Raw genomic sequence first — 9,654 nt, forward strand, 5'->3', positions numbered from 1 at the left:
CTCTCTCTCTCTCTCTCTCTCTCTCTCTCTCTCTCTCTCTCTCTCTCTCCCTCCTCTCTTGTTCTCCTGCTCTCTTCCTCCCTTGCCCTCTCTCTTCTTCTTCTTCTCTCTTCTTCTTCTCTTTTCTCTCTTTCTCCATGTGGTCATGGCTGGCCTCTTTTCTCTTTTCTATGATAAAATACATTACAATTATGCATTGCCTCCTTGTAACTATTCTCCCCTCGTTCTCAGACCCTCCAAGACATCCAAGAGGCTGGGACTTATGTCTCTGGCTTTTAAGGAGGCCAAAGAACCCCTTGCAGCTTCTCGTTCCCCCCCCACCCCCAACCCTCCCCCTCGCAGACTGGGACCCAGGACACCTCCGCCCCTCGCCCTCCCCGTGGAGTGTACAGGCAGACACCTATACCTGTGCTGTCCAGAGCACGGAAACTCTGGCAGGGTATAAATCATTCTACCCTCCTGCATTGTCCCTCATCCCCCCAGTGCCCTGTGCCCTTTATGGTGGGCGGTCCCCTGGGGCTGCACACAATGACGGACAGTTTACTACTCACTGAGGTGGTGAACTTTACTGAGAAAAGAGGAAGAAGCTGAGTGTGGAGGTCTCCATCCAAGACTCAACATATCTTCCTTTTCAAGGGCTTGCTTTCATGTAGGAAACCAAAGACAGTCCCAGCATAGGCTGGCCCAACAAGTGTGAAACAGTCATCATCTTGGAACAAAGACAAGAGGAGGCTCTTGCTGTGAGCTTTGCTCCTTTCTGTGTGTACCCGATAAGCAGCAGGCACTCTGCAGGCAGCATTGCCTAGAGTAATTATGCAGCTAAGACACCTTCCCTTTGTGTCCTCTTTGGAATCATAAATAGACAACTTTAAAAATGGATTCCCTCCTCAGACCTCTCCAAAATTCCAAGGAAATCAGCTGGATGTTGGCAGATGTAACATTTGGAGATATCATCCAACTATTTTAAGGCAGACAAGTTCCAGTAAAACTGACTCTTGACACTTGCAGGAGTAAATGGTTCTCAGTATATTATAGAAAAGTAATATAAACATAAACCACATTGCTGAAATGCGAGACAGTTGGTCACATGGTGCAGAGGACAACTTGCATCTGGACATTTCATTTTAGGACATTTTTGTGCATGCAATCATTAGTTGCATAAGAGAGTGGTCTTTATTTTGATTTTTTGGTTGATGTTTTATAAAGTCACATGGTTTCCTATTTTGGTGGTGTTTTAAGTCATCTCCTCCCTTCCCGGTTCTGTTGACCCATCCTTACTCACATGGAAGACTCAACGTGACCGACCATGGTCTCCTTCCTTTCCTTGGCATGTACACCTTCAAGAGGGTCCTCAGCAAAGCTTGCCCAAGAAGATCACTTCCTTAGATGAACACCTTTCCTGGGAAGAAGGGGCATTGCATGGGGAAAGGCTCCCTCATGGGTATTGCTCAGGAGAGAAAAGTGACTCTACAGAGAAGCAAGAGTCCTGCAGCTTACCTTCCCCATCCTGTACAGGCACGAAGATCAGAGCTGTGTCTATAGAGGTAGAAGGAAATGACAGCTTGGCAGCAAAAAAAAATAAATTTCTTATAAAAGAAATATATAAACGTTAAAAACAGTACCTGGCACATAGTAAACATTTCATGGATTCTCTATAATGAATTCGTGAATCCTAATATGCAGTAGATAGAGGCAGAGCATAGCAACCACATTGAAGAATTCAGTTAGATTCATCTGCTAATGGACGAGCCATACAATTTACATCTCCCGTGTGTACCTGGTAAGGTATTTATATTTTCTCAGTCTCTACCACGCTCACCTACTGACAATTATAATAGCTCTAAAAGCAGAAATTTCTCCCAACCTCACTTTACAGGTAAAGAAACGAAGACAGACATTAATAGCAAACTGGAAATCTAGGTAAATGACTGTGGTACCAGGAATTATGGAGGTTGAAATAAAATATCCCCACCCTCCCATAGGTACATATGCTTGAATGCTTAGTCACCACTATTTGAATTAGTGTTTGATTTGAACTTAGATTAGGAAATGTGGCCTTATTGGAAGAAGTGTGTTACTGGGACCCCACCCCTACCTTCCACCCCACCCCAGCTTTGAGCTTTCAACAAAGCCCAAGCCAAGCCCGGTGTCTCTGTCTCTGCCTTTGGATCTGGACATAGCTCTCAATTACTTCTCCAGAACCAAGTCTGCCATGCCTGGTACCATGCTTCTGACCACAGTGACAATACACTAAGCCTCTGAAGCTGTAAGCAAGCCCTCAATTAAATGCTTTCTTTTATAAGGGTTGTCTTGATCATGGTGTCTCTTCACAGCAAGAATAAATTCAGTTCTCCTAGCTCCCAGCCAATAGCTTTATCTTAATGTGGGACATTTTCTCAAAGGAGGATATTAACTTAGAATTATTTATTTAGAAAATTCAGTTACACAATTAGGATTCCTGACTGGAGTTAAGAGAAATCAACTAGATCACCTTTAGGAAGAAGGGTATTCCGTAATGATCTACTGGTCTCAATGCCTATGGGTAGGTAGAAGGTGGGGGCTGGGAATGGCAGTATCTCAGGCTGAAAGCACAGCAGTGTTTCCCTTAGTCAGATCAAGGCAGGGAATACCTCGCTTGTTGGTGCCATTGCCACCAACTGCCATGTGAATCTTTTCAAACATTTAAGAAATGTGTGGTCACTAATTCAAGATTTAAAGTCCAAGGAAAGTATATCTGATTGACTCAGCCCATGTCCCAGATCCTCCTCTTAGCTTATGTGTCCCCATGACAGCAGGTAGCCCAGTTCTCTACCTTTAGGTTTTGACATTCCAATGAAATTCTCATGGATGGGGCCTGTGAGATAGCTTAGTGAGGAAAGGGGCTTGCCACCAAACCTGATAACCTGAGTTCAATCCCTGGGACCTAGGTGGTAGAAGGAGAGAACTTACTCTTGCAAGTTGTCCTCTGGCCTCCACATTCCTACTATGATGTGCTCATACCTGGCAGCCACAAGAAATGTTTCAATAATTCTTTTTAAATTCTCATGGATATAACCTGAGATCACAAGCCCTCAACTTCCATTGGCTTCATAATCCTTCATTTTCTGAGGTTAAATATTAGCATTTTCCCCCTGGAGAACTGCTCCTTTTCCATTGGGTATTGGCTTCTAGTATTCTGTCTCACTCCCTACAAGTATGGGGAACTTCCCTTCACTATAAGAAGCCAAGGCTTGCAAAGTCCATGGAGATGTATTTAGGAATAAAAAAAAAAAGCCTTCAGTTTGTTATTATGGCTCTCACCCAGTAAACTAGGGAGCCCTGGATTGTACCAAACCATTAGCTTTCTTTATTAAGAATGTCTAGTTCTCAGCTTCAGAAATGCTTATCAGACCAAGAGGTCACCAAAACTGGTATCCTAGTTTTCCTTCCAGAACCACCATCTGAGGCTGACAGAGGGGAAATCCATCTCCTGCATTCTCAGTTCATGTGGCTCACCTGCACCTTCCCCAGTTCCTGACCAGAACTTCAGGAATTTGAATAACCCCTCTTAGCAATAACAGGTGGCCTGGGAATAGGAATTCTGTCTAAACTGGGGCATGTTGTTAAAGCCCTCTGATGGAGTCTGAGAAAAAGACACTCCAGTGGCACCCCTATGAGGATGCTGTCCTGCACTAGTGGCCACCAATTCACCACAAGGTAATGGGCTGCCTTAGAATGATGACAGTTGGGAAAAGCTTAACAGAGAGGTGGAAAGCAGATCTTAATCATTGCTTCTGTATCATGCAAATGCAGCCATCCCTGTTTCCATCACTGAGAACTTATGCCTGAAGTTTTAGTTATATATGTCAGTAATCACTTCTCCGTGATAAAGGCAGCTTGCATTGTGCTTCTGTCTTTGCTCATCCTCTGCAAATACTAAGATGACAAAAAGCCATTCAGCAAATATGTACAGCGTGCTGACTAAGTGCCTAGCTATTTGATAGGAGCCTAGCAATAACGAAGTGTAAAAGGCAGACACAGATCTGGCAGTGGAGAAAGATGTTAGTTAGACAAACATGCACACAGGCACAGTGCTATGAAACTGCAGCAAAAGTCTCAGCCAACCTGAGACAATATACGATCATAAAATACCGGTGGTGAAAAACAATGCCTGTCTCAGAGAACTTTAGTAGCAGTTTCCAGAAGAAACCAAGGAAACAGGGACAGGCCAGGTAGGTAAAATGGCTCCATGTCCTGCCCCCTGGAGCATCCTCCTCTCCAAGGCTCCCAGACCAAAGGATATAGTTAAGAATGAGAAACTGTCCAATCCTCTAGAACACGGAACATAGCCAAACTCCAAACAAAGACATTACAGATAGAAAAATCCTTAGTGAACTCAAATCAGGTCAGCTTGTTCTCATCAAAGGACTCCAAGAGTATCTGTGCATGTCATTAGCCACCAGCACTGGTCAGAGGCTGGCAGAGAGAAGCATGAAGCACCCTCATTGTTTGTACAGAAGGAACAAGAAGAATCCATGTGTTCAAGGGCACAGTTGGATGAAAATGGCAGATCATGCTGAAGGACAGTGGTTCTCAGCAGACAGACAGACAGACAGACAGACAGACACACACACACACACACACACACAACCTAACCTGAAACTCTGGAAACTCTCTGGGACTGAGCCACCAACCAAAGAGCATGCATGGGCTGGATGGAGGCCTAAGCCTCCCCCACACACACCTGCCGCACATATGCAGTAGAAGTTTGCCTTGTCTGGCCTCAGTGCTTGATACACTGGTGGTGGGGGGAGCCGATACCCAGAGAAGCCCTATACTCTCAGAGGTGAAGGGGAGGAGAGTTGGGAGGGGGAGACTCTGTGAGTGGAGAGCAGGAGGGGGCAGCATTTGGGGCATAAATAAAGAAATAAATAAATTTTAAAAATAAATAAATAAGATAAAGTAAAGCCAATAAAATTCATTTCCTATCTTAGAAAATGATTAAAATGCAAAAAAAAATTGTGTGACTTTGGGGAGAGCATTCCACATCATGCAAAACAAATATTAACAAGAATTTGGCTGGCACAGATCCACAGAAGACTGGAAAGTATTGAGAGAATTTGTGGTTTGGAAACCTCTTGAAGTTCTTCATCTAGAGGGAAGATACAGAGCAGGGATCAATCGCAGTAATTATTAGGCCTGGAAGTTTAGAGGTCAGACAGAAATAACCAGTCCTAGTTCAACCACTTGCCAGCTGGAAGGGACCAGACTCCAGGTCTCACTGCTTTGTCTTTGTGTGTGTGTGTGTGTGTGTGTGTGTGTGCGCGCGCACGTGTTTACATGTGTATATTATATGTAGCATATTTGCAAGTATGGTAGCATATATGGGAGCAGATGCATGATGTATGTGCACATGTATGCATGTGTGTTCACTTGTAGAAGCCACAGGTTGATGGTTAATGTTTTCCTCCATGCTGTCCACCCTATTTATTGGTGCAAAATCTGTCATTGAACTCTGACCTTGTCAACTTAACTAACCTTGCTAACCAGCTTGCCTAGGAACTTTTTTTCTGCTCCCAGAACACCAGGATCATGAGCAGACCTTAGTGCTACCCAGCTTTTATATGGATGCTGGGAATTCTAACAACAGTGCCCATGCTATGGAGAAGTGCTCTATCTGCTGAGTCATCCCCCAACCTCTTTGAACATTTCTTTAATGAGAGACTGTAGAGGTCAGCTCAGGAACTTTGGGAAGGTCATGGAACACTTGCCGCCCACCCCACCCCCCGAAGGAAGAGGCTAATTAACACTCCTCAGACCACAGGGTGGGAACCCTTGCCCACCTTCAGACAAGGGAAGTCCTTGCCACCTCATTCCCTAGAGACCAATCAGTTTAAAAAGTCACACTGTTCTGCCAATCACATTATGCCTAATGGCTGCTGTCCTGAATACTGTATAAAAGCTCACTGAACGAGATGTGAGGGGTTGCCACCTCTCCTTTGGGTCTGGGACGACCCCAGTGTACTGGAACAATAAATTCCTCTTGCTTTTTGCATTGATTCAGGTTCCACTTGGTTCACTCAGGGGGTCTCCAGTAAGTTAAGGCTCGACAGAGTCTTACAAGACAATAATAATTTCTTCTTTAAAGGATATTTGTAAGGAGATAATAAATGAAAGAACCTGGTGTTTTCTGATTTGAGCTAAACATTCAATAACTCTTAGATACTGTCATTACCATCATAATTCTGGGATTTGATGGATGGGGAAAAAGTAGACATACCTGGCTCCTAAGTACCACAGCTTCACCATCAAATAATACAGTTAACCTGTATGGGTATTAGCTATGTTCTAGATATTATGCAGAGCTCCCTATTGACATTCCTTCTACACTCTGCCCAACAGTTACCTAGCAACAGCCTTGTAGGCCTGGTTTACTATAAAGGGACTGTTTGGCCTCTCCCATTCTCTGACTCTCTTCTCCCTCTAACTCTTCTCTCCCTCCCTCCCCTTTCCCCTCTCTCTCCTCACCTGTTACTGGCCAGCCTCCCCCACCCCCATGTCCTTCTCTGTCCCCTCTTTCTCTGCCTCTACCCCCCTTTTAACCCCCCTTCCCATGTCCCCAAATAAACTCTATTCTACACTAGACCTGTCATATGGCTGGTACCTTGTGCATGTGGGGTGGGGAGGAATGTCTTAACATGGGCCTGCTGAAGTACCCCCTCCCACCACACCATACTGTGCTCTATAAAACGTATCTTGGCTTTATAAAACACATCATCCCCCATCATTAAACTTCATTCACAGCACAGGGGACAAGGAAAAACCACTGCCCCATGTAATGCACATCAGCACTGAGCTATGACAAGTTAGGCAACATGTCCAGGCTAATGTGTCTTAGAAGCAGCAAATAAGGGTTAGCCTTGTGCAACTGCACTCCTAGTCCCTACACTTCATTGCAGGAAGGACTCTTGAGTATCTTGATTCTCTTGATTAAACTTCAGAATCCCCTATGGAGACATCAGAGATTTAATCTTAAAATTCATACCCAGAATCTCATACTCAGAAAGGCTGATGGGGACCTAGTAATTATAGAGATGAAGGGAATTCAGAAACCCCAGTTTTAGGGGACTATGCCATCAGGGTGGAGTTGATTGGATCCCCCTCCCTAGAACCATGACACTCAGTTCAACAGTGTCATGTGTCCCATGGAAATCAAGGGATCGTTTTTCTGTAGAACTAGGTTATCTGGGAGTATTCAGTGGAATGCAATCTCCTGCCTCAACGTAGAAAATCTGCACTGAGATCAAGGCCAGGCTAACTCGAACAAAAGTCTTTGGAGTCTGTTGACTGGACTGAAGATGCAACTTAGTTGGTAGAGCACTTGTTTATCATTGTTAAAATCCTAAGATCAACTCCCAGCATTGCATAAAATGAACATGATCGTGGTCTATTTTAATCACAGCATTTGGGAGATGGGAGGGAGCTTAAGATGTTTAAGATCACCCTCAGTTATATAGCCAGTTTGAGGCCAGTCTGGACTACATAAGACCCTAGCTCAAAAAGAAATGATAAACAGACTGTAGCCTATCATGTAAAAAGTTTCTTGATCTTCCTATACTAATAACATCTGTGCACCAACTCTCTCAATTTAATCCTGCTCCCTACCCCGAAAATGCTAAGCCGCCCATTAATAACCATCCCTATTTTCCAAGACCACAGCCACCGCCAATCCCCAGCTACTATCAAGGAGACAGTGAGCCCTCTCCGAGTGATGAAGATCCAAAGCTACTCATTGTTTTGTCTACCTAAGCTCAGAGCAGAGGCATTGGCTATCTAAGTGTTTTGTTGTACTCCTGGCAAAGACTCACTACAAGTAAAAACTCTACTGTGGAAACGTTTGATAAACCTGGTGCCCCATAAGCAGTTTCTATGCTTGTAAAAACCACCAGAGCTGAAGGCTGTGTATACATACATGGCTGTCAGCTCCATGCAAAGGAAGCTATGACTTTCACCACACAGTCCTAGCAAGTCAGCAAAGATGTGTGGCACCTAGGCTCATCCGGTAATAACTTGGCCAAATACGCCCAACTCCATTCAAAGTCAGTGAGCACCAAGCCAGTGTTGAATCTAGCAAAGTCCTTCTCCTTAGCCCCACTTTCCCAGCAGTCATTGCTCCAGCCTGAAGCAGCTATAAACTTTGTTTAGACAAGTGTTTGAAGCACATTGTTCATGCAATAATAGAAAAGAGACACTGAGCGAATGCTCTTAGCTCTGACTGATGTGTGATACAGCCCAAGGTGACATATTATAAAATACTCAGTTGAAACAATGCACCTAGCAAGAGCTCTTATGCAAATATAAACACTAGCTATTGGCAGCACTTTCTTCCTTGCCTGCTCATGGCCATTCTGCACAGTTGCTTTTTTTTTCTTCATGATATGGTGCTCTTAGGGCTTTTTCCACCGACTTTGGTCTTTTTGAATGCAAATGTTTGCCTCCCTCCAACACAGATTTGTCTTTTAACTGTATTCAAAAAGTGTAACAGCAATGCCTTTTGAAATCTCCAACACTTGTTTTCTGTTCAAGGGAAGGATTGATGGTAAGCGGTGGCTCTTTGTAGCGATGTACTTCCATTGGTGAAATAGACAGAGCTCTTCGGGATGCTGGTAAGGTAGACGGAGCTCTTCAGGATGCCGATGAACAACCAGGCAAGCAGATGCTTCTTCCATCATCACTCCCAAGGCCTGCCCTAGAACACATGTTCAAAGCAAATTCTCAGCGGGCTGAAGATCTCAATTAATTTCTGGTTGCTGTGACAAAATCAACTTAAGGGCAGAAAATTTTATCCTAGCCCATTGCTTAAGAGGTTTCAGGCTATAGCCAGTTGGATGAATTGTTTTGAGGCCTATGGAAAGGCAGAGCAGTGTGGTGCATGGAACAAAACTGCTAATCCTATGGAAACCTAGAGAAAGGAGAAGTGGCCTCACTTCCTTCTAAAAGCTCCCACCTCTTATGGGTTTCACCAGCTCCTTAGTGTTGTCAGCTTTAAGGGGCCACTTACAAGCCAAAACGTACTATTCCATCCTTGAGTTCAAGTGGGGAAAGCAAACAATGGAGTTCAATACAAGGAAAGCTGTGGAGTGGGCTATCTACTCTAGGAAAGTTTTCTGTTGTCAGCTTTTTAAGTATCCCCTAAGTGTATACTTTTGTGCTGTTGGGGTAATTTATTCCCTATAATCAGGCACTTCCACATTTTTAAATCTATTTTTTTTTTTTTTTGCTCCCATTCTTCTTGGTTAATGGCACATTCAGGATTCACTGTGAAGAAGGCTTAATTCTTAGTGCTCTAGTGATTAAACACATTCAGTGACAGACATGCACTGGGCATATCTTTTGTGAGGGAGACTCAGCTCTTACTCACAACATCCAACAATCAAAGACAGAAATGAACCTCAATCTTCCCTCATTCTCCCAAAGGCCCTCCCAGCTGCCAGTCATCACCTGAATACCAACACTCTCTAAAATATTGTGGCAAACTCCTCGTTTATGTTCTGTTTATATTAGCAAAAGTCAATAGCAGTCCTTCAGCAGAAAAATTTGATCATGGGTTGCCACGCACACTTGCGTGATGGCAGTATTTGAGGCGAAAACTTCAAGGAAAGTCAGCCTCCTGCC

General features: G+C 44.0%; 2 long non-coding RNA genes across 3 annotated transcripts in view; both read right to left on the reverse strand.

Moving 5' to 3' along the window:
• Nucleotides 1-551: 551 nt before the first annotated feature.
• Nucleotides 552-1,539, reverse strand: LOC116099294. Its single transcript, XR_004122198.1, has 3 exons — nucleotides 1,498-1,539; nucleotides 1,283-1,399; nucleotides 552-709 (listed from the first exon to the last, which is right to left on the reverse strand). It is a non-coding gene; the product is annotated as an uncharacterized LOC116099294 (long non-coding RNA).
• Nucleotides 1,540-8,490: 6,951 nt separating this feature from the next.
• Nucleotides 8,491-9,654, reverse strand: part of LOC116099292 — a 9,024-nt gene continuing 7,860 nt past the window's right edge. For both annotated transcript variants that reach the window (XR_004122193.1, XR_004122194.1), the window contains exon 4: nucleotides 8,491-8,728. This is a non-coding gene — a long non-coding RNA (uncharacterized LOC116099292). The remainder of the gene's footprint in view (nucleotides 8,729-9,654) is intronic.

This window comes from Mastomys coucha, unplaced genomic scaffold (genome assembly GCF_008632895.1).
Source record: "Mastomys coucha isolate ucsf_1 unplaced genomic scaffold, UCSF_Mcou_1 pScaffold20, whole genome shotgun sequence".
Taxonomy (NCBI): domain Eukaryota; kingdom Metazoa; phylum Chordata; class Mammalia; order Rodentia; family Muridae; genus Mastomys; species Mastomys coucha.